Raw genomic sequence first — 25,215 nt, forward strand, 5'->3', positions numbered from 1 at the left:
TGTGGAATATATAACTTTTTGTTTTATGCAACTGTGCTGTTAGCATTTGCTAATGAATATGGAAAATGAAAAATATATATACATAAAATTATTATAACAAAGTTAAATAAAAACTTCAACAAATGTTTATCTATAAAACACAAGTGATAGTATATTTAGTGAATTGGAGAAACTAAAACCCAGATTTTACAATCTTAAATTTCTTTTACTCCATTCTTTTTAAGGTGAAATTATTCTTTATTTTGTCAAGATTTTTGTCATTTTTCCCCATGACTCACTGATATATTGTGGCCATCTTCTGCCTTCTAGTTAGCTTATCAGCGCCTTGTATACAGAGACAAAGAATTGTTGCTATTGTTTTTAAGCATACTTTGTTTTTCTGGTAATAGTCATCAACAAAATATAACAGCACAAACATCACCATTTCTTGGCATCAATCTCCCTTATTAAGCCTCTTAGAATTAACACTTCTCATGGATGCTTAATAATACTGATTAGAAACTAATTTTTATAGTTAAATCACACATGAGCCCTTGATTTTAATTTGCATAAGAAGAAGATATAGGTTGCAAGACACATAATTCCATTAAAGTAACTTATACTAAAGAAAAGAATTAGAGTTACAGGGTCTCTCCTGGAGCCCATGTGTTCTGGGGATCAATCAGATTCTTCAGGGAAGAATCACCCACAAGGAGCGGTCTGCTGCCAGTTACTCCTTCCAGCTCCTCTCTGCTTGACTGTGTGGTTTTTCTTTCCTCAGAGGCTTTTTCTCCTCTAGAGTCCAAAGCACAGCGTGGCGTCCACACACGAGGGTGAACATGGCCTCTGGCTGGTCCCTCTGGGTTGGGTGCTGACCTAAGATCATGCACTCTTGACGGGTGGGGGCAAGCGGTGCTGGTGTCCAGTTGTGCGGTCCCCGATGCTTCCCCCACAGCAGGGAGAAAGGCCATCTCTTGGACAGAAGCGCTCACAGTCCCAGGACGTGTAAAGAGAGCCCAGCAACCACTCCAAAGTGCCCACGCCAAGGGGCTTGGCCAGAGGCTTCCAAAAGCTGCCTTTGATTCTAAAATTCTACAATCCTTTAACACGCAACTCATTTCTTTATTATTTCTATATTCCTTCGTTATTAAAGTGAAATTTACAAAACATACACTTTAGAGTGTACACTTCTGTGGTGTTTCATACATTGTCGGAGTTGTGCAACCACCAATTCTGTCAGTTTCAAAATATGTCCCTTACTCCAAAAGAAAACACCTTACCCATTAAGTGGTCATTCCCCACCCCTCCCTTCCCTGAGGCTCTCGTGAACACCGATTTGTGTTCTGTTGCTCTGATTTACCTATCCTGGGCATTTCATATGGATGGAACCATACAGTATATGATCTTTGAGGCTGCCTCCTTTCTCCTAGCTAATGTTCCAGGCTTATTCATGCTATAGCCTGCGTCCCCCTCAGGGATGAGGACAACTCTACTGTGGGCTATTTCCCTCTTCATCTTTTAGTGACATTTGGGCCGTTTCCCCCTTTCGGTAACAGCATAGTGCTGTTGTGAACGTCTGTGTACATGTATTTGTTTGAGGATTCTTGTCAAACAAATTCTGTTTTTAGTTCTTTTGTAAATCTGGTGATTCACCTAAGAGTGAAAAAGGGTCATATGGTAATTCCATGTTTAACTTGCTCAAGACCTGCCAAACTGTTTTCCACAGTGGCTGAACATTGGACGGTCTAGTCATCCTAATAAGGAATACCTCATGGTGGGTTTTGTTTTGTTTTGTTTTGTTTTGTTTGAGACAGAGCTTCAAGCTGTGGCCCTGGGTAGAGTGCCGTGGCATCACAGCTCACAGTAACCTCCTCTTTATAGATTCTCGATATTTGAAGTTTATCAGATACATGATTTGCTAATATTTTCTCCTATTCTGTTTGGAAAAAGACATTCTATTGTCTTTTTATTTTCTTTATAATTTTCTTTGATAAGGAATTTTTTTTTTGATAAGGAGTTTTTAACTTGAATAAAATACAATTTGCTTATTTTTTCTTTCTTTTTCTTTTTTCTTTCCTTTTTTTGAGACAGAGTCTCGCTATGTTGCCCTTGGTAAAGTGCCATGGCATCACAGCTCACAGCAACCTCAAACTCTTAGGCTCAAGTGATTCTCTTGCCTCAGCCTCCCAAGTAACTGGGACTACAGGTGCCCACCATACCTGGCTATTTTTGTTTTTTTATTGTAGTTGTCATTATTTAGCAGGCCCAGGCCGGGCTCGAACCCATCAGCCCTGTGTATGTGGCTGAGCTACGGGTGCCAAGCATATTTTTTTTCTGTTTTTGTTTATATTTTTGGTGTCATTTTAAGAATTCATTGCCAAATGTAAGATTGTAAAGATTTACATCCATTATTCTTCAAGAAGTTTTATAGTTACACTTTCTTACCCTCAGTTCTTAGGTCCATTTTGGGTTAATTTTATATATAGTGTGAGGTAAGAGTCTAACTTCATTCTTTTATGTGTCAATATCCAGTTGGCCTGGCAGTATTTGTTACAGAGACTATTTCATAAATTAATGGATTTATTTCTGCACTCTCATTGTGTTCCATTGGTTCCTAAGCAGTTTTGAATATTGTAGTTTTGTTAAGTTTTGAAATCAAGAAATGTGAGTCTTCCAACTTTGTTCTTCTTTGACAATATTATTTTGGCTATTTGGGGCCCCTTGAAATTCCAAATGAATTTGAGGATTTTCCATTTTTGCAAAATGAAAAATTGTTCTTCTTCCATTTCTTCCAGGAATGTTATGTAGTTTTCAGGGTGACTACAATTGTACTTAGTTAAATCTATTTCTACCTGTTGTATTTGTTTAGATGCTATTGTGAATAACATTGGCTTTTATATTCCCTTTTCAGATTGTTCACTAGTATAAATCTCACATCCTATAATACTGCTGATTCTGTTTATTAGCTTTAATAGATTTTTGTGGATTCTTTGGACTGTTCTACATTTATGACTATGTCATCTATGAATAAGGACAGTTTTACTTCTTCCTTTTCTTTTTTTTTTTTTTGTTTTTTTATTTTTATTTTTATTTTTTTGGCCGGGGCTGGGTTTGAACCCGCCACCTCCGGCATATGGGACCGGCGCCCTACTCCTTGAGCCACAGGCGCCGCCCTACTTCTTCCTTTTCAATTTAGATACGTATTATTTATTTATTTTATTGCATAATTGCTCTGCCTAGAACTTCCAGTACAATGTTGGCTACAAATGATGAAAGTGTGGGCATCTATATCTTGTTCCTGACTTAAGAGGGAATTTCTGACTTTCATGTAAGTATGACGTTCACTGGGGCTTTTTACAAATGCACTTTTCAGGTGGAGGAAATTCCCTTCTACCTAGGTTGTTAGATGCTTTTATCATGAAAGGCTACTGGATTTTGTGAAATGCTTTTTCTGTCTCTACTGATACGATCATATGATTCTTCACCGTTTTTCTGTTAACATGGTATATTACACAAACTGATTTTCATAAGAGCCACTCTTGAATTTCTGGGATAAATCCACTTGGTTATGGTGCAAAACCCATTTAAGATGGAACTGGTATTCAGTCTGCTAGTTTTGCATTTATATTCGTACAGTATTTTGGTCCATATGAAAAATCCAGCAAAAAGAAAATGCTGTTTTTGCCTGGCTTTGGTATCAGGGCTAATGCTGGCCTGATAGTTAGAAAGTATTCCCTCCTTTAATTTTTTGAAAGTGTTTGAGAAATATTGGTTTAATTCTTCTTTAAATATTTGATAGAATTCACTAGCGACGTCTTCCGGTCCTTTTTCAGATTATAATTCTTGAGGCAGTTTTGGTCATTTTTGTGTCTGTAGGAATTTTTCCATTTCATCTAGGGTATATAATTTGTTACATGACTCTTCATAATGTTCTCTTAGAACTCTCTTCATTTCTGCCAGGTCAGTCATAATCTCCTGTCTTCCATTTGAGTCTTCAATCTTCTCTCTTTCTCTCTCTCTCCTCAATTTAGCTAAACGTTAATGGATTTTGTTTTTTCAAAGAACCAACTCTAGGTTTTACTGATTTTTATTTTTTGCTCCAGTTTTTTTTTTTTTTTTTTTTCCTGGCTCTGATCTTCATTATTCCTTTCCTTCTACTGGTTTTAAGTTTAGTTCACTTTTCTTGATTTCCTCAAGGTAGAAACTTAGGTCATAATTTCATGTCTTTTTTTCCATGTAAACATTTACAACTCTAAATTTTCTTTGAGCACTGCTTTTGCTGTATCTGAAGCATTTGGATCAATCCATACAAGATGTTTTTGATGATGGGCTGCTCATTTTGCCAGGATTTTATAGCCAGGACTTGAGTGTGAGGGCGCATGTAGTGAGAATAAAATGGAGTTGTTCAGGCTGGAGCTGAGACAACACAGCTCGTCTGGTTGGTTTAGGTCCTAAGTGACCTTCACCTCATGTCTCCCATTCTTGCTGTTTTGTAAATTCAGCTTTAACCTTAAAGTGTGCATCTTGAGTAGTTTAGGGCAATTCATTTAGGAGATTAACCTATTGAATTGGAATGCTATTTTGGGTCTTGGTTTATGCCGATTATTGTTTATTATGGTCATAAGTTATGCCCATTAGTGTTGTTTAAGATAAAGGTTAACATGGTTTTTACTTTGCACTTGCATGTATAAAAATGTGATTTTGTAAATGGAAGAAAAGAACAGTTTTGAAGACACAACTCTCACTGTTTTCCAGAATCCCAGCTTTCTGACAAAGTTTGGTGGACATATCCTGCCTCTGTACACTGGCTGACAGTGCCAGGCGGCCAGACCCTCTTCATCCGGCCACATGTGTACACTACTCTTGTGTTTGTCTCAGGAAATCACAGAAAAATAGGAAGAGTGGTTTCTGGAAGGTTCATATATTCCTAGAGTTCTTACTTACATATATATTAAGGTTGTGATATTTATAAAGTAAGTTTAAAAAAGAATTCCATTTTTAAATACACTTAGTAGAAGAAATAAAGGTCACATAAAAATATCCCAGGAAACTGGACATTGAAATGTAAAATATTTCAACCCCCAAACCTTTCAATGACTCTTAGGGCCCCATTCTTTTTCAAAACAAAGAAGGATCTTTAACACATGGTTCTTTTTCATGCCTTCCCCTCCCTCCTCCTGTTTATTTTCTAGCAATTCCTGCTGTGCTATCCTGTTCAGCTGCTGGTTTCCAGGCCTCTGGGTCTCTGTTCCTGCAGTTTCCTTGCCTGAAGCACCCTGTCCTCTTTCTTTGCTTGGTAAACATTTCTTATCTTTAAAGATTCATTTCAGGCACGATTTTCTTCAGGGAACTCTAGATATTTTTAAGTACAGCTTGTGCTTTTGTTTGCACTGTGAAAATCTTTTTTACACTGAATTATATTGAAATGATCTGTTTCTGTGTTGGTTTCTTCCTCCCCCCCCAGACTGAATCCTCCTAAGTCTGAACTCACTGTGCTCATCTTTCTCCCCACAGTGCCTTGTAAAAGACCTGGCACATCACATATGCCCAGTAAGTATATGTTGAATTAAATGAAATGTGGGCATATATTTAATTGCTTAGTGATATGGTGGACCTCCGGGGTAATGGAGATTAGGAACAAAGCTAAGAGGCTGCTGAGAGCTGAAGTGTTAGGAGTCACCAAGGAAACAGGACTTGGACTGTTTGAACCAAGTAGGATTTGGAGGGGGAGGAAAGAAAAAGCTCAGTCCAGACCAGGGTACTTACAACTAGAGGGTGACAGCAAATGAGAATAGACTTGGTTGGTCTGGGAAATGATGAGACTGGCTTCATGAGACCGTAATGAGGCTTAGGGGTGAATGGAGAATGCCCTGTGGTACAGGTGGGCTGATGAGGATAGAGCATTCAGACCCGCCACCCTCCTGCGGCACTTCCACCCACCTCTCCCTGCTTGGCAAGTAGTTCAGAATCCTCAAGAAGGTTACCAACACCCTGCAGACGGTGCTTTTCCCTGACCGCCAGTCCCAGGAAGGCTTTGTTCTCACTGTACACTGTCTGGATAGGTCTAGCGGAAGTGGGGGAGACACGCAGAGCCCCAGAAGAGGCCTGGGTGGGGTCAGGGAGCCCTGGGCTGAACCATGGCACCCAAATTCCCCTTGAGGCTACAGTTGTTTGGTCCTCTGCTATTTCATGGGATACTAATTACATCCTAAGGCTCTGGATCTCTAATGAGCCTGTGCCTGGGAGATTCAACCTGGACTTGATTCTTTTTAAAGATTGTATTTCTTAAACAGAGCACCTTTATTGTACAATGTAAGATAATAATTTTTCATTTAACTTGTAATATTCCTTTGTGGATCAACCTATCATTATGCCTGATTATCCCACCACATTATGAGCTTCGTTAAAAGGAGGAAAAAAAAGCTTGTCTTTCTGATGGTATAAAAAAAGAAAGAAAAGAAAAGAAAAAAATGAAATAAACCAACTGAATATAAGTGATGCCATATATAAAAGGGGCTATGGGTTACCATGGCAACCAAAGTTCTAAAAATGACAGAAAGAAAAAGAACATCAGGTTGTTGTGACAAATGACACTTGAAGTGACAGTTTTCTTGTGGTGCTTGCTTTTAATTAATGCAGCTCTGTGAGAAACATTATTATTGAATAATAGATTAATGTGGTAAATCAGGAACCTCGCTGGCAGACTTGTTTTTCCAATGCTGGGATAGCGAATAGGAGAGCGTGCAGAACCTCTGGGAGCGCAACTCCACGCCGTGAGGGGGCCAGACTGATGGCAGTTGTCCAAAATCACCCCGGGGGGAACACTTCTGCACTGCTGGTGGGAATGCAAGCTAGTACATTCCTTTCAGAAGGAAGTTTGGAGAACACTCAGGGATCTAAATGTAGACCTGCCGTTTGATCCTGCAATTCCTCTTCTAGATGTATATCCAAAGGACCAAAAATCATTTGGCAATAAAGATATTTGCACCAGATAGTTCATTGCAGCTCAATTCATAATAGCCAAGTCATGGAAGAAGCCCAAGTGCCCATCAACCCATAAATGGATTAATAAACTATGGTATATGTATACCATGGAATACTAGGCAGCATTAAAAAAAAAGGAGACTTTACCTCTTTTATGTTTATATGGATGGTGCTGGAAAATATTCTTCTTAGTAAAGTATCTCAGAAATGAAAAAAAAAATCCAGTGTACTCATTATTACTGTGAAACCAATTTATAATCACTCACACTTTCATACGAAAGATGAATCACACCTATAGCTCAGGATGAAGGAGGGAAGGGGAGAAGGAGGGGAAGGGAGGGCGGTGGGTCGATAGAAGGAGGGTGAATGGTGGGACCACACCTATGGAGCATATTGCAAGTACAAGTTGGATCTATCAGGTGTAGAACACAAATGTCTTAACACTGTAATTGGGTAAATGAGGTGAAGGCTATGTTGATTAGTAGGATGTAAGCACTTCAATTTGTACAAATAATCAACACATTGAATCCCACAATGGCATAAATGTATTCATGATCCATGTACAAATGACTTAATAGAAAAATGATTTAAAAAAAACAAAACAATTAAAAAAAAAATCACACCAGGAGCGTCTGTGGCGTGTGCTTTTGGGAGCGCAGAAACAGCTATCTCCAGCTGCAGCAATCAAAACCAGGCTGAAAAATACGACATTCACCACAAAGGAAAGCAGCTGTGTGGCATCAAAACTGTCACTGTGAGAAGACAATCTAACAGGTCATTTTCACCACTGGTGGCTTTTTATGTGTTTCCATGTCTGTGATGTAAGATGAAAACCCATATGTTGCTCCTTCAGTGACCTATTTCAGCAGAGAGAGTCCTCAGTAGGGCACGTTCTCAACGCCCCACCCACACCAGGAGTTCAAGCAGGCACCTGCTGCTCAGGGACAGCCCGACTCTAGAATGCACAAGCGATGCCTCACGGAGACGTGAAAAAGAACCACGGACTCTCTGTGTAGCTCTGGAAGTCGAGGACAATGCACGGGACATAGCACCATCCCCAGGTCATAAACCTGAGATGAGAAGTCAGGTGTCCCCTCTGCATGGCCCCAGGCCTGGCCTCCCGGAAATGGGCCAAGCGAATTCCTGGCGTGTTTATTTATTTATTACTTACTTTCCTAAAGCCTCAGAACAATTCTGTAAGGGCATAGATACAAAGGAAAGCACTTGTAAGGGAGAACAGCAAAAATTGCAAGTGGCTAGGTGGTGGATTTCCTAGTAGGTTTGAGCAGGTTTTTCAAACCCTTATCACCTGTTTGTCCTCCACCTCCCTCCCACAGGGATTGCACCATCCAGTCTGCTGTGTCTTTACACACTCCCTGCATTCAGTGGTGGTTGTTAATAGCTTAACTTGCCTAAGACTGTGAGCTCCTGGAGGCAGAGGGAATAGTCTTTCTTCCAGCTCATTTTTTGACACATAAAAGGGGCTGAGTACATTTTTTAAATGAAGGAATGAAGAGATGAAACAAAAGCTGCATGCCTAGGTGACTCCAGCAGAGTTTCACTGAATTCTACTTACGTGAATTAATTTATTCATCATTCATCCAAAGTGTAGGGACTGCCCTTGCCTCAGTGACTAGGCAGGTGCAGTCAGTTCAGATAGGGAGACCTATCCATGGGGCTACAGGGGCAACAAAGCAACAAGACTGCAGGGCAGAAACACTAGACTGGAGATGATGGCAGCAGAACTTGGAGGATAGAAATTCTTGGAACTGGGGGCTTCAAGAAAAATTTCCAGGAGAAAATGAAATTTGATTGGAAGCTTAAGGAGAAAGAGTTAGAGGGAAGGTGGGAGTGGGGAGGAGGGAGGGAGATAGGGAAGCTCCCACCTAATGGGCACAATGTAAAGGTACAGGGCACCTCCTGGGTGTGGGACCGAACTGTAAAGGGACCCTACCTAACATACCTAATACATGTACACTGTTTGCACCCTCATATTAACCTGAAAGAAAAAAAGAAGAAGAGTGAACTGGCCAGAAAAAGAGAGAAGATTGTTTTAGATGAAAGAGGTGCACACCAGGACAGGGCATCTCTGAGCCTGCTGGAAATGAAGCCTGCCCAGAAAGCAGGTGTGTGCAGGGGTGGGGTGGGGAGCAGCAGGAAGAGGCTGGGGCAGCCTGAGCCCCCAGCTCAAAAAGGGCCTTGCGGCTCACAGGGGGGCCAGACAGCAGAGCTGGAGACGAAATAAGCAGTGTTAACACACTTTAATATAGTTTTTTTTTTCATGACAATATGGCTATATAAATATATATATATTTTTTTACATCTAAACATGGTGAGTTCCAATACTTAATTGTTTAAAAAAAATGTTTAAGTTGGAAGTGCAGCATGCAGAATTATTTTTCTTTCTTTTTCTTTTTTGCAGCTTTTGGCCAGGGCTGGGTTTGAACCCACCACCTCCGGCATATGGGGCCGGCACCCTACTCCTTTGAGCCACAGGCACCACCCGCAGAATTATTTTTCCCTGAACTATTTGTAAGTCACCAATCCCGTGCATTCTATCCCAGATTCTTATCAACTAGAACATTCTTCCGTCTGACTTCAATTTAACACAGCTTCACCAGGAAAATGATGACATTAACATTAATAAATGATCTTCAGATCTTCAAACTTTAATTTTTTACCAATAGTCCCCAAATATGCCTTTTTCACAAAAGGGTCAGGTTCACAACCGCTTGTTGCATTTACCGTGCATTGTGGTGTCTGGTTAGCTTCCTCCATCTGCAACTGTTCCTCAGTCTCTCCTGGTCTGTGATGATGTTGACACTTTTGAAGATCTCAGGAGAGTTCATGTAAATAATGTCCCTCCTTTTGGGTTTGTGTGAGAGTTCCTCATCAATAGAATCTGATTATTGATTTTTTTTTCTTTTTTCTTTTTCTTTTTTTGAGACAGAGTTTCACTATGTTGCCCTCGGTAGAGTGCGTGGCATCACAGCTCACAGCAACCTCAAACTCCTGGGATTAAGTGATTCTCTTTACTCAGCCTCCCTAGTAACTGGGACTACAGGCACCCACCACAATGCCCAGCTGTTTTTTGTTGCAGTTGTCATTGTTGTTTAGCTGGCCCTGGCCAGGTTTGAACCTGCTACCATCAGTGTATGTGGCTGGCACCGTAACCACTGTGCTATGGGTGCCGAGCCTGATTATAGATTTTTGACAGGAATAACACTGATGGAATGCTGTATTTTTTCCACTAGATCATACAGGTGGGTGCATAATTTTGATTTGCAGTATTACTGATAAAGTTCATGCTAACCATTTGATTAAGTTGCCAGCTAGGATTCTTTACTGAAAAGCGGCTCTTTTATTCCTTTGTAATTAGTAAGTATTTTTTTGTGGAAATATTTTTGTTGGTCATATGGCATTTCGACACATCTGAGAGGCACTGACAACCTTCTATTCTGGCCTACTATGATGATGATGTCTCCCTGTGGAGCAGAGGGAAAGTTTGTTTGGTATCCAGCATAATAAAGATAATGTCTTTGGAATAAAATTTTGGCAATTTGCTAAGATTCCATAAACTTTTGGGACTTTCTGAGCTCAGGATTCCTCAGCTGTAATCTGAATTCACCATGTGTGCTACCTGGGCTACCTCATGTTGTCACATGGGATTTTGGGGACAAGGGGAACTGAGATAAGCAGAGTCAGTAAAGTCCTTTGTCTCTGACCCAGCTATCTGTGTCTTCAGCTGGCATCCATAAAGCTATGAGCAGCTAACTCGTCAGACTGCAAGGGAAAAATCTCTGCCTTCCTGAAAACTTTAAAACTATGTTAATATATGTTCTTTAGCAAAATTTCAATTGTTTCATTTATTTATAGCTGTATGGGCTCATGGCTTCCTATTTTTACAAAAACTCATAATTTAGTATTATTGTTATTTCTTTTGTTGCCCCTGATTTTGATGGCTTTTTATCATCCTCCTTCTTTAAGAACTTTCTTGGTTTATCAACAAAAAGATATTTTAACTAATCTTGTACTTTTTCTTCTCCTGCCCCCGATTTAGTCCTTTCTCTAAGGAGTTCTGGTTCCATTTAGTGGAGCCTGGTATTTGGAAGCAAAGAATCAGCCAACTATGAAGTTAGAAGAGAAATTTCCAAATTAATGCCCTCACCTCTGATGTCAACTGCAAGTTAAGGGGATGTGCAAATTACCCTCAGTCTTGATAATTTACTGGAAGGACTCACCAACCTCACTGGACATTATTATACTCATGGTGTGGTTTATTACAGGGAGAGAATGAAAATTGAAATCAGCTAGGGAAGAAAGTGCAGGAAAAGTATGAAATGCAGAGCTCCTAGGTTCCTCTTGCCAGGAAGTCAGGATGTGTCATGATACTAGTATCTATGTATGGCAGTTCACATGAGGACTGCCCGTAAGGGAAGGTCACCTGTGCCTCAGTGTCCAGAGGTTTTTTTTTTTTTGAGACAGAGTGTCACTGTGTCACCCTTGGTAGAGTGCTATGGTGTCACAGCTCACAGCAACCTCAAACTCTTGGGCTTAAGTGATTCTCTTGCCTCAGCCTCCCAAGTAGCTAGGACTACAGATGCCTGTTATAATGCCTTGCTATTTTTTTTTGTAGTTGTCATTGTTGTTGGGCAGGCCCAGGCAGGGTTCGAACCTGCTAGCCCCGGTGCATGTGGCTGGAGCCCTAGCCACTGAGCTACAGTTACTGAGCCCAGTGTCCTGAGTTTTAATTGAAGCTTCATCAAGTAGGCATGATCAGTTGACTTATTGCCCAGTCTCAGTGTCCAGGTGGATCGACACAGTGTGACTCAAAGCCTTCACCCTGAGTCACACTGTTGTTCTTTCTAGCATGGTCAGTCACACTTTAAGATTAGATGTGGTCAGTCCCTGCCCTAAAGCACATTTCTAGGCTACTCAGTGTGAACCAAGGCCCCTAGGAAAATAAACGCAATCCTGTTGAGCATAATATTCTCAGGACCCAGAGAGTACCTCTCACAAGCTGGGGGATGAAGGCCAGACCTTTTCTTTGGGCAAAGTCAAATTCATCACTCCATGTGGGCACTTTGTGTGTTCCCTTTGCGTGACTGGAGACGTGAATGAACAGCAGCTTTGCCGTGGGTGCAAACTTGCTCCTGTAATTATTAAGTCAAGAAACTGACTACACGGGATAGGATGGCGTGTAGCAAAATTCTTTATTTAGGGTTTTGATTTTATGCCCTTCTAGTCATGTACACACTTAATCTATTATCTGTTAGTTTCACCATTACCTCATTTTATCTATCTGAAATTAACTTGAAATATCCTGTTACCATATCAACACAATCACTTTTGCAGTAAACATCTTCTTCTAGACACTGACTAATCTCTGGGAAGGTGTGTAAACAAAATCATAAAGAAGAAAGTAGCCACAGGGGAACAGAGTTAATGGAAGAGTATCTTCAAGCATTCACTCAGTTTATGCAGTATGAAGTAACGACTGTGTCTTTTCCTCAGGGCAGAGCACCTATAGACTCTGACAATATGTTGTTAACATACGTCAACCCTCTGGCCCATATCTCTGAGGAAGGGTGGCATGCCCTTTGATCTCAGGCTTCACAGGGTGCACAGCTTCAGAGAATGGGCTTGTGGAATTTTTAACTCCAGGCAAGCCAACTCTGAGTGTGTTCCAGGGGGGCCCAGGTCCCTTAAGCCTCTGGAAAAAAAGCAAGCCATTTTAAACTCACACTGAGTTCACTTTGTGTGCTTGATGTAGGATATGTTTATTTCTAAATATTATCCTACAGTTCCCTGGGTGTGGGTAGGGGGATAATGCTCTCAGACTCTCCCAGGAGCAGAGCTAGGGACATTTGTACACACACATACAAATTTACATATTTATTAATTGCTCTATTATCTACCTATTTAATCTATCATCTATCTATACTGAATACTATGAGTTCACACCCATACTTCTAATACCAGTGCAATGCCACAGAGTTTATTAGTTTTTTCCCTTTCCTATATTTGTAACTTTCTTTTCTAACTGTAAGAAACATCATGACCCTTGATATATGTACTTACTTATTTGTTCAATCCTACTATATTAATCATTTTCCCACCTCTCCCCCCCTCTCCCACCATTCTCTTCCTTACAGGCATAATCACCATTCTAACTCTGTTTGGTCTCTATGATTGGTCACTCCTCTGGAAGGAAGCTCTCCCTAACACATTTGTACCCCCAATCGCCATGATGGGCCACTCCCTATGTGGACACCATTCTCACATTCATTGCACTTATGCCCTGGCACTCCATACGGAGCGAAAAAGGAACAGAGGGGAAGAGATATATATTAATTTGTTAGTGAGGCCTTTTATCAGTATGAAAAATAATACTTATTCATTGAACAGCATTTGGAACATACAGAAAAGCGTAGAGAAGAAATTGAAAGTCATCCACAATTCTACTGTGCAGAGATTTCCATTAACATTTTTCATTTTCTATTTTTCCCTTTTCTAAAACCATTTAAAAATAGTTGATAACATAATCTGTATAATCTATACAACAAAACCCACAGATAAATTCAAAGTTGTTTGAGACCACAGCTGATATAATGAAGCTAAGTACTGAAGAAGAGTACTACATGTCAGTAGGTTATAAACTTATTGGAATATCCAGAAAAATGTACCTGAAAATCCCACCACTTTGATCATGGGAGTATTGTGCTCCAGGGGTGATGTCTCCCTCTCATGTAGTCCTCCCCTCTGGGTCATGGCTGTTGAGCAACGGCTGCTTGCTATTGCAGGTCATGGGTCTCTTATTTACATGGTGTTGTACTCATTTGCCACCTGGAAGAAAAACTCAAACCCCACTTCAGGTATAAATCAGATGGTGATTATTACACCTGCGCAGGGTACCGCACTCCTGCACAGGTGGGTCACTGCCCCAAAGGGCAAACAGCCCAGAAGTGAGGAACAGGCTGACTTTTATACCATTTTTGTTGCCATGCAAGCAAGCAAAAACAAAAGCAGAATGTGGCAGTTAGTTAGCTCAGGGTGGGGTTATAGTTGGGCGGGGGCTGGTTGGCTCAGGGGGTTACATCGTGGCAGCTAGCATGGGGACAAACTTGGCTTGGGAAATTTTGCTTGAGTAAGCTTTCCACCATTGTTTAGCCCTTGCTGGGGGGTTGGGGTAAGTTTTCCACCATTGTTTAGCCATTGCTAGGGGGTTGGCGGGACTCGGAGAACTCCCCTGTCCTATTCTGAAACCTGTTTTTGAAATTAACCAGGGGAGCATGTGGGGGACTAAGGCTGAAACAGGCTAAGACAAACCTGGGTCTTTTAGGGGGCTGCTCTTTATCACATTGGCAGTGGTGACTGAGGGAATGGGGGATGAGTGGGTTTAGAGGAGCAAAGACAGGGCCAGAGGAGGGCCAATCATGCTGTGATGGTCATCTCACTACCTGCTGGAGACTCCTTCTCTGGGGAATAACTCAGAGGCCCATTATTCATGCTTGGATGATGCCCGGTCTCTGGTTGTAGAGATAAAAAGTACTTTCTGGAGACTGTAAAGAGTCATAGTTTCTGACCATGATGTGTCCATTTAAGGAGTCTTTATAGAGTATTAGGGGTGTGTCGGTGATGCCCTTCCAATCCAAATTCTCTCAATTGAATGTTTAAGAAAACCAAGTGGAGGCCGAGATTGTTTAGGTGAACATGTTTTTGGGGGTGATGCCTGTGGCTCAGTGAGTAGGGCGCCGGCCCCATATACCAAGGGTGGTGGGTTCAAACCCGGCCCCAGCCGAACTGCAACAACAACAAAAATAATAGGTGTTGTGGTGGGCACCTGTGGTCCCAGCTACTGGGGAGGCTGAGGCAAGAGAATAGCTTAAACCCAAGAGTTTGAGGTTGCTGTGAGCTGTGATGCCATGGCCCTCTACCAAGGGTGACAAAGTGAGACTCTGTCTCAAAAAAAAAAAAAAAGAAAGAAAAGGTTTTGAGACGAGAATTGATGCCATAGTAGTGAGAAAGGGGAGGAAGAGAGCCCTTTGGGGAGCCCTTTGGGGAGCCCTTGTCCTTAAGGGAATACCATGATGGATTAGACGTCAATTAGGAGTAAAAACGAAAGCAACAAAGACTCAGGTTTTCCAGCATGGATGTGGGTGAAATAGCAAAGGAACGCATTATCATTATTTCTACTTTTCTTTCTCTAGCAACTACTCCTTGAAAAAGCATCCATCTTAAAGAGTAAGAATTGGGTCATTTCTCTGGACTGTCCACAGCACCAGGACGGGCTGAACCCCTTAGAATGTAGTCATTACCTACTTCTTGGGTGAGCTTCTGTTCTACAGTGAGCTCTGGCATGGATATTTAGCTCCATTGTGGTTGATAACTGTCTTTGGGCGTATTAAACAGGACACCATGTGGTCACTGGGATTCCCACCCTCTACCTGGCCCTGCCTGAAAGACAATGTGTGCTTTCAGGGCTTTACTCCTGTGAAGTCAAACCAAAGGCAGAGTGTCAGCAAGGCCATGGAGTTTGAACTTCATGCCCAGGATACACTTCTGCTTTTGAATCCTCTCTTGGGTAGTATAGTTATTTATATCTAAATGTATATATAATATTGACATGTTTTTTAAATAATTCATAGGAAGTCTTAATACATTACCATGAATGATTTATTTTTACTTAAAAAAACACTAAGCATAGTGAAACAAGTATAAGTCTATAAGGAAAAGTGTGATATGCAAACAACGATAGTGAACTGGCTGGTGAGTACCTAGGGCTTTTGCAGTTTATGCAAATATTAGAAAAATAGGTGACAGCCAATTCTATCCCACTTGGGGTTATATGTCACAAGATAATTCCTGTTGCTTTGCTCCTCCCTCAGAGAACCTTAAGAAGAACTCACATCTTTTAATAAAAAAAAGCTTCAAAGGTGAATCGCTTTTTTGTTATTTATAAGCAAATGGCTTTATCAACAAAAATGAAGCTCTCTCTATTGAAGCTGCAAATAAAGGCCATTGTTCCTACCTGCACAAGGCTCTCACAGACTGGTATGACAGGGAGATCAGAGCCCAGCAACAGGGCAGTGACACAATACCAAGAAACTGAGGGTAATGTAGTTATTGAGTTTGGGCATTGCGTTTCCAACTCTCAACATCCTAGTAGCCAAAGCAAAAAGGAAAAATGGATAGGTTCTGTGGATTTCACTGCCTACTAGAAGGAAAGTGATTCTGTCCACAGAACAAGTATTTCCAGACCTTCACTCATTCATCCTTTCAGCAAGTAGTCACTGTACACTTAAAATGAGCCAGGAAAAGAGTTATGCTTGGAAGATATTTGCAAACAAGACAAACACCTGCTCAGATGTGATACCTTGTCTTAAGGACGACCACTGTTATTTCTCCTCTTTGTGCAAGCACCTGCCTCTCCTCTGTTGAGAGGTGAAGTGTATTTCACCCCCTCATGACCAAAGCTGGGCTATCTGGGACTATACTGACCAATAGAATATAGCAGTAATGACACTAGGCCAGTTTTGAACCCACCTTTTTTTTTTTTTTTTTGCAGTTTTTTGGCTGGGGCTGGGTTTGAACCCGCCACCTCCGGCATATGGGGCCGGCACCCTACTCCTTTGAGCCACATGGCCTCCGGAGCCCAACTTTTTAAGAGAGGTGGCAATTCCTGCTTCCATTCATTTGGAAGCCAGCCACCATGGAAGTAATATAATTAGCTGGAGACCAGCACGCTTGAGAAGTCTGCAGCATGTGAGAAGCCCTAGAGAATAAGATACCACATGGTGGGGTACCAGACTCAGCCTAGCCTAAGGGGGGAATCCAGCCAAGTGAGTGACTGTGGCAGCTGTCATGGGAAATAGAAAAACCACACTGCTGAGCCTTTCCTGAGTCACCAGCAGAGCAATGGGGTTATTTTTGGAGTAGTTTGTTATGTAAGCTCCAAACCAGTAACTGGCAGTTGCAGAGAAGGCTAGCAGATAAACAAGCAGTAACAAAAGGAATGATAAATATTGGGCTTGTTTGCTCTGCTTGGTATCCCGGGTGGTTGTAATCTCACAGACATTTCCAGTTCATCTGGCCAGCTGGCTTCCGATTGGGTTCCATCAATTGGAGGCACTGACAGGAAGCTGGAAGGCAGGATGAGGGGCACATTTTCTTCTCTTTTCTAAAGCAGTGACTGACTCCGGGTTCCAGTGTTTTCAGCATTTCCAACAGGAGTTGTGCACTAGCTTTAGTAGTTCCGGAAGTTGAGGGTTTCTACAATTGGGTGGCATCCTTCAACAATCACCGTCCCAAGTGGCTGAGCGCCTGCACTGCAAGCAGCCTCGCTGGTTCCAACAGTGTCATCTGCGGGTTCCAACAATGCTAAGTGGCTCAGTGCTGGGGGTCCCACCTTCTCCCTCTTTGGTCCTCTACCCCTTGGTCTATTAGAAATATCTAAAGCTTATTCTGTCTTCCTGACTAGATATCCATGGACACGGTGTTTATAACCAGTGGTGCCCTGGGGCAATAGATAACTTTTTAAGACGGTTGTCTTTCCTTGAGCATAAACACCTGTGGAAAATGAGATAGTCGTGGTTCACACATGTAGGGGACAAAATATTTATTGAAATTATAATCTGGCCCCGTCTCCGCAGTCCCGGCATCTAGCCGTCCCCGACCCGCAGCCCCGGTTCCTGCCAGGCCCGCCCCCCGCTCGGAGCTCCAGCGTCCGCAGTTGCCGCCGCCCACCCCGGGGAGCCGCAGGACAGGTGCTCGGCGTGCAGGCGCGCTGCAGCCCGAGAGGTAAATTTCCTCTGCGGACAAGCAAACGTGTCTGGAAGGGTGTTTTGGAGAGTCGTTGTGGTTTATAAAGGGATCCAAAAACGCTAAAGAACTTCTTCCAAGGGAGTGAAATCCCTCCGGCGAGCTAATGCATCCGGAGACTTGTATACCCTGAGATTCTCCAACAGAGAAGAAGGGGACTTGGACTCAGTCTGGAGCACAATACAAAGATATGGATTCGGATCATTCGGGTCAAGGAGCTGACCAACTGCAAAAAGTGATTGACACCATCAAAACCAACCGTGATGACAGAAGAATCATCATGTGTGCTTATAACTCAATAGATCCTCCCATGGTGCTGCCTCTTGGGCAGGCCCTCTGCCAGTTCTTCGTGGTGACCGGTGAGCTGTGCTGCCAGCTGTACCAGCGGTCAGGAGACGTGGGCCTGGGTGTGTGGCTCCCTGCTCACCTACATGATGGTGCACACCGCGAGTCCAAAGCCAGGTGACTTTGTACATACCTTGGAGATGCACATATTACCTGAATCACGTTCAGCTTCAGAGAGAGCCAAGACCTTTCCCAAGCTCGAAATACGTCTGAAAGTTGGACAATTGATAATTTCAAAGCTGAAGACTTTAAGATTGAAGATTACAATCCACATCCAACCATTAAAATGAAAATGGTTGTTTAGAGTGCTTTGGAAGGCGTTCTGAACACATTCCCAGTCTTTAGGGGTGGAGAGTATTGTCAGTCTTGAGGGGTTGGGCCCAATGCCCAGGTGAAAGTTCTGTGGCTCAAAGGAGTAAGGCGCAAGCCCCATAAGCCTGAGATGGAAGGTTCAAACCCAGCCCCCGCCAGAAACTGCAAAAAAAAAAAAGGAACTTGGTCAAAATCTGTCAGTAACCCGTTAGTTACTAACTCTTAAGGATATTAAGTTCTAAAGGATGTTGCCACTGGCAAATGTAAACATGTTTCTTTTAGTAATAACAGGCCTTGGATTTGTCTTATTCACTGAGGGTTTATGAAAATGCTGAGATTATAAACAAAGTGAGAAGAGTGAAGATTTAACATGTTTTGAACAAAAACATGTACATGTATTTCAATCTCTTATCTTTATGAAGGTCAGTGAATTTTAAGAATTCTATAAGCTATTGCTTTAAATTTGAGTGAGCTGAGGAACACCATCGATCATATATAGTGTAGTTATGGACACTTAAATTTGTTTTATATTGTTACAATAAAGAAGTATTCTGCAGGGCAGTGCCTGTGGCTCAAAGGAGTAGGGTGCCGGCCCCACATGCCGGAGGTGGCAGGTTCAAACCCAGCCCCGGCCCCAAACCACACACACACACAAAAATATATAATCTGGTATTACATGAGATAAAAGGTCTACTGAAGATAAGGTATTAGAACCAAGAGATTGCTACAATAAACTCTTGTGATGGTAGGCTATTTCTCACTGTATAGGAGTTTACAGAAAGAAAAGGAATTACTCAGGGCTTTAAATTCTCAGCTCAATATATTGTCAGAGGACTAGGGACCTTGCATGATGGCTCTTAGCTGCAAAAAATGAGATACACGGAAACTCAAGCCCATGATTTGATTCCACAAATCACAGAATTACAATATAAATTAGATCCATTCATAGAATAGAATGAATAAATGAATAGATTAATTCATCACTTAAGTGAAAAGATGGGGCACTGATTTAGAAAGAATGAGACCTCCAAGAAATGGAATGAGAATATTTGAGTTGTCTCAGATCAATGTCAGAATTATGAAACCACAAATGTCCTCAATTGTTTTTTTTCCCCCCAGTGGAAGCAGTCTCTACCTCCTCTGTCTGAGTATGACAACCTTCCTTTGCATAAAGCCTTGATTAGTGCCTTTCAGACTTGATGTGCATGAAGTCCACCTCAGGATCTTGATAAAATGAACACCATTTGACTTGGTGGTCTTGGGAGTGGCCTGAGAGCTGCATTTCTAGCAAGCGTCTAGGTGTTGCTGCCGGTTCATGAACCACATTTTGCACATCAAGGGACTCAATATAGGCCTGACCCATAGCAGTTGAAGGGACATCAGTTCTACACCAGTACTATTCTCGCTACCCTCCAACGTTTCCCCATCCAAAACTAGAAAAGTCTAAAGGGTCAAGTGGAAAGTCTAACCCAGTATTGGATAATATATACATTGAAATAAGTGTCAGCTCATGGCAAATTATATCAGAAGGAACTTAAGGAATATGCGTGCTAATGGGTTCTAGGCTTGTTAGACCAAAGAAGCAGAAGGTACCAACAGATTGGGCAGGGCTGGTCAGTATGGATTCCATGCGGTAGTCTGAGTGTCTGGGAGCAGCTCTAACTCCCAATTTGCCTCATGAGTTGACTGAAATCTGAACTCAGCAATGGCCTACCATCACTGAGGCCGCAATGCCACGCATCCATGGTGGAGGGTAAATGATGCCTTTAATGTTGGAGTGGGATTTATCAAGGGCAACCCAGAAACCCACCCACTCTCTACACTCCTCAGAGGAGGCCCCCAAATGCTTTCTTCTTTAAGACATTAAGTGGCTCAGTCGGTAAGGCGCGGGCCCCATATACCAAGGGTGACGGGTTCAAACCCTGCCCCGGCCAAACTGCAACCAGGAAATAGCCGGGCGTTGTGGCGGGCGCCTGTAGTCCCAGCTACTCGGGAGGCTGAGGCAAGAGAATTGCTTAAGCCCAGGAGTTGGAGGTTGCTGTGAGCTGTGTGAGGCCACGGCACTCTACCGAGGGCCATAAAGTGAGACCCTGTCTCTACAAAAAGAAAAAAAAAAAAAAAAGAAATGTATCGACTGGGAGAGTAACATCGGCCAAGAGAGCAGCAGCTGCCAAAGACTCTTTTGTTTCAGTCTTCATGAGCCAGTGTTGGTGAGAAGAACCTGAGGGCTTCCTAATTCAGTAGGAATCATGGAATACCAGAGTGGCAGAGGCTAAGTAGCAAAAAGCTGCTGGGCATAATTGGGTTCAGTCACTGTTGAGCAGCAGAGAGCTTTGGGAGTGCTGTCCTGAGAGTGAAATCAATGGGTGGTCTACCAAACTATTATGTGCTACCTGCAATTTAAAAACTCTCACTTCGGCTCAGTGCTTGTAGTACAGTGGTTATGGCACCAGCCACATACACCAAAGTTGGTGGGTTCAAACCCAGACTGGGCCAGCTAAACAACAATGACAACTGAAACAAAAAATAGCCGGGCCTTGTGGCGGGCGCCTGTAGTCCCAGCTACTTGGGAGGCTGAGGCAAGAGAATCACTTAAGCCCAAGAGCTTGAGGTTGCTGTGAGCTGTGATGCCACAGCACTCTACCAAGGGCGACATACACTCTATCTCAAAATAAATAAATAAATAAATAAGTAAAAATAAAAATAAAAACTCTCGCTTTGATGGCCAGAAACCAGGCTTGAGTCACTACAATGGAGATTTTGCCAAGTCACTTCACAATCCAGAGTCCCACTAGAGCAGTGGTTCTCAACCTACCTAATGCCTCCTAATGCCGCCACCCTTCAGTATAGTTCCTCAAGTTGTGGTGACCCCCAACCAGAACATTATTTTCGTTGCTACTTCATAACTGTCATTTTGCTACTGTTATGAATCGTAATGTAAATATATGATATGCACGATGTATTTTCATTGTTACGAAGGGGTGGCGACCCACAGGTTGCGAACTGTTGCACTAGAGGAAGGCGAGACTGGTCTGCCTGAGGAAGGACTCTTGCACACTGCTGCAATATGTTGTAAATATACTCCCCTACCCTTTCTCTGGAAGACTTGTGGCTTGTTTTTACGATTAATCAGTTTTGATTTGACACCGATCCTTTCCTATAGGAAAGAAGCTCTTGTTATTTATTCCTTCTACTCTTCCAACACTTTTGTGGGATCTTTGGAGTTTAGGAGATAAATGAAATTTTGGCCTACGTATTTTAACATGGTTCCAGTGGGCCTGAGAACCCACATGATTCTGTTATGTACAATGTGAATATACATACTTGAAAATGGACATTATTGAACTGCTCCCTGAAGCTTGGAGTGAGGACTACTAAGACCAGTGCTGTCCCTGGGACTTCCCCTTCTTACCAAAGGTAAACCCAAAGTGATGCTACATCCCAGGGAGAATTAAAGAGATTAGTAGGCTGGGCAAGGTGGCTCATGCCTATAATCCCAGCACTCTGGGAGGCCGAGGAGTGTCTCTGGGAGGCTGAGGTGGGTAGATTGCCTGACCTCACAGGTTTGGTACCAGCCTGAGCCAGAGTGAGACCCCCGTCTCCAAAAATAGCGGGGCATTGTGGTGGGCGCCTGTAGTCCCAGCTACTCGGGAGGCTGAGGCAAGAGGATCACTTGAGCCCAAGAATTTGAGGTTGCTGTGAGCTATGATGCTACAGTACTCTATCAAGGGTGACAAAGTGAGACTCTGTCTCAAAAAAAAAAGGAGAGATTAGTGCCACCAACAAAGACTTGAAAGATGCAGAGGGTGACTTAACACGTGGCTGATCACTCAGCTACTTCACTTGTGCAAAAGGCAAACAGATCTTGAGAATAACTTGAAACATGCACATTTACACCCTCCTTCACCTTGCTAATTCATTCTGCAGGTCTCAGTTGAAGTATCATTTTTCCAAGCACTTTTTCTGATGAATGGAGTAAGTTATGCACCTTCTTTCCATCCTCAAGAAAATCAGAAAGAGTAAGAGCATACTGGTAGAAGACATCACAAGATATCAAGAAAACAGATATTTCCAACAGGAAATTTGGTACATGGAATTAGTCACAAATTTTTTGAAGGGGCTAGAGAAGCAAAATCACAATTAGATTATTCAGATATGGGTAACTGCTGATGCCACCATTCACTTGGCGCTGAAATAACAGCAAGGGAGGGTGGCATTACCTTCAGGGAGAAGCCCACTGTGTGGCCACTGTGGGGCACTGCCACTGCCACTGGAACCACACTATGGTCAAGCCCACTTTTGCTCTGCTCATATGCCCAGAGTCACTGGAGCCCACAGCTGCCCACTCCTGCCACTGTTAGTGGCTCACACTGACAGCAGTCCCTGCCAGAATCTCCACTGCTGCTGGAGTCTGCATTTGCTGGCAGCCATCAGGGAATGTCCACTGCTACCAAAGACACTATCAGAGGCATAAAAAGTCATTCTTCTTCTTCTTTTTTTTTTGACATACAGCAGAGTTGTTCTGTGAGTTGACCATCAAGGGACTCTAACACACTGGACAGCATATAGTAGTGGTCACCATAAGGAACTAGGCCTACTGTGCTAATACTTACCGTGTTCCGGTCTGTAGACATTAGGTCAACTTATGGAGGCAGTCAGTGGAGGGAGGTGGTCAGCTATGGAGGTTCTACTGTATTTCAATTTTCCAACAGAAACTCCCCTGGGTAAGTGTTACCTAGAAGGGTACTGGAGAGGGAGCCTGAAAGTGGAATTTGCAGAAATCCAGCCTTCTTAAAAACAAACAGAAAAAGGAGAATATGAAGCATATGAAAGCAGGTAAGAGCAAATGAGAAAACAGTGAGGACAGTCCACCCTTTTGGCCATTGAGGATCTGTCCCCAGCCTCCATTGGTTTTTCACTTCTGTACAACACAGTGCTGATGGCAGCAGGATGGGTTTCCTGGAACAAGTAAAACATTTTCACACTTTCTTTGAAGGTGAGAGGAAAGTCCTAGCTATCTGTATCATGGCAACCTCTCTGGATCCGGCTGCCAGTGTCATTCTGGCTGAAGCCAGCAGCATCTTTGAGTGGTGTAGAGGGACTGGTGATGGAGCAAACGCAACCAGTCTGATGGTCTTTACAGGGGCTGCTTTTCAGAACTGAATCTTAAAAGGAACATCACAGGTTACATAATAGATAATGTCTAAAGCAATAATTTGCAATAAATAAACAAATAAAAAACCTTCTCAAGTGATCTTTTTGGTGAAATCTTAATATCGCATCCAATACAGACTGAGAATGTCGTATTATACTTAATTTTAGTCAAGGAATTGAAGTGACTTCCCTGCATGAAGGGTACAATTTCACCCCAAATAAATTCTTATCCCTACCTGCAACACATGCTATTGATTTGTTAATGGTCTTGGTTTCCATGGGTCCAGGTTCCTACCTTTCTGTGACTTATATTGTCTAAATCAACTTAAAGTCATCACAAAGGGAGGACCCCAGGTTGGTCATGTGACCTGGTCAGTCTCATTGTGGGCACAAGCACTGCCTCAAATAATAGAACTTTTGAAGAAGGTCCTGCCTCACACTGTAGGTCAACTGACTGATCACAACCAGTTACAGATTCCTTTGTTCCTTCTTCACGCCCACTGCCTCACTTAACTAGCCTTAAAAAAAAAAATGTATGTGGGCCTATGCACAGAAAGAAATATTTTAGTCCCATTCTGGAAATGGCTTTGAAGCTGCTAAGGTTTCAAGACCCTCTCTACCTCTAAAAATTTGAGTTTGTTAGGAGTGCTGACCTCAGTCTAAGCAGGTGTGTGATTGTATCCAGAGCCTGATTCCTCAGTTTCCTGCGGAAGTCGTGCAGGTGAATGGGTCTGGTTTCTGCCCTCACCCTGTTCATCCCTGTGCAAACCTCTGTTAAAGCCGCATTTCCACCCAGAGACCTGCCGGGTCCTTGTATGTCCCCTGGTGACTCCGGTTCTCCTGTTTCTGCCTTCAGCTCCCTCTGTGAGTGGGGAGCTCTTCCTTTCCCTTCCCTTCTCATTCCTCGTTCTGCTCATCATCTCGTTATCCGCGGGCCAGAAACACTTAGTAGGGGCACAGAGAACAGCCAATGGGCCAGAATATAGGGGTTCCTATTTTTATAATAGAGTTTAGCCACTAAATACTGTGCTGTGAAATTTTAAATGAATTGGTGAGCAAAACAATGGTGATCACAGGGCAGTTTTTTGATTTACAAATTACCCTGTGGATCTTTCGGTATTAATGTGGCCCCCGACAATTGCCGTTTTTGAACAATGTGTTTATTTGGCAGAGAGCAGAAATTTACGATTTCCTACCTGGGATTTAAAATGACTGACAGTTCCCACACCGGGAGTCGAACCCGGGCCGCCTGGGTGAAAACCAGGAATCCTAACCGCTAGACCATGTGGGAAACGACAGCGAATTGTTGCAATGGTAGCAATTTGAATCATTCCTATCAGCTTCCGCTTGGGGCCTTCGGCCCCGCCTCCGGCACCAGGCTCCCTCTGCGCCTGCGCGGGTTTGGGTGCTTCTCGGCACCCAACGGCACTAGATTCCTCCCCGGACTCCCGCTAGCGCTCGCGCCTGGAGGCACAGCTCCACTTTCTGAGGCCGGACCGGGCTCAGGCCCGGATCTCCGCCCCCACAACGGCCTGGGGTTCCCAAAGTCTCTGTCCCAAGGCTCTGCAGTGCGATTTGGGGAAGCTGTGGTTTGAATGGATCCAAATGTCGGAGACAGAG

At 42.9% G+C, this 25,215-nt stretch overlaps 1 non-coding gene and 1 pseudogene across 1 annotated transcript; one reads left to right on the plus strand and one right to left on the minus strand.

Moving 5' to 3' along the window:
• Positions 1 to 5,603: 5,603 nt before the first annotated feature.
• LOC128560345 (thymidylate synthase-like) lies at positions 5,604 to 18,433 on the plus strand (annotated as a pseudogene).
• A 6,381-nt stretch (positions 18,434 to 24,814) lies between these two features.
• Positions 24,815 to 24,886, minus strand: TRNAE-UUC (transfer RNA glutamic acid (anticodon UUC)). Its single transcript has one exon. It is a non-coding gene; the product is annotated as a tRNA-Glu (tRNA).
• Positions 24,887 to 25,215: the final 329 nt, after the last annotated feature.

This window comes from Nycticebus coucang, chromosome 2 (genome assembly GCF_027406575.1).
Source record: "Nycticebus coucang isolate mNycCou1 chromosome 2, mNycCou1.pri, whole genome shotgun sequence".
Classification (NCBI taxonomy): domain Eukaryota; kingdom Metazoa; phylum Chordata; class Mammalia; order Primates; family Lorisidae; genus Nycticebus; species Nycticebus coucang.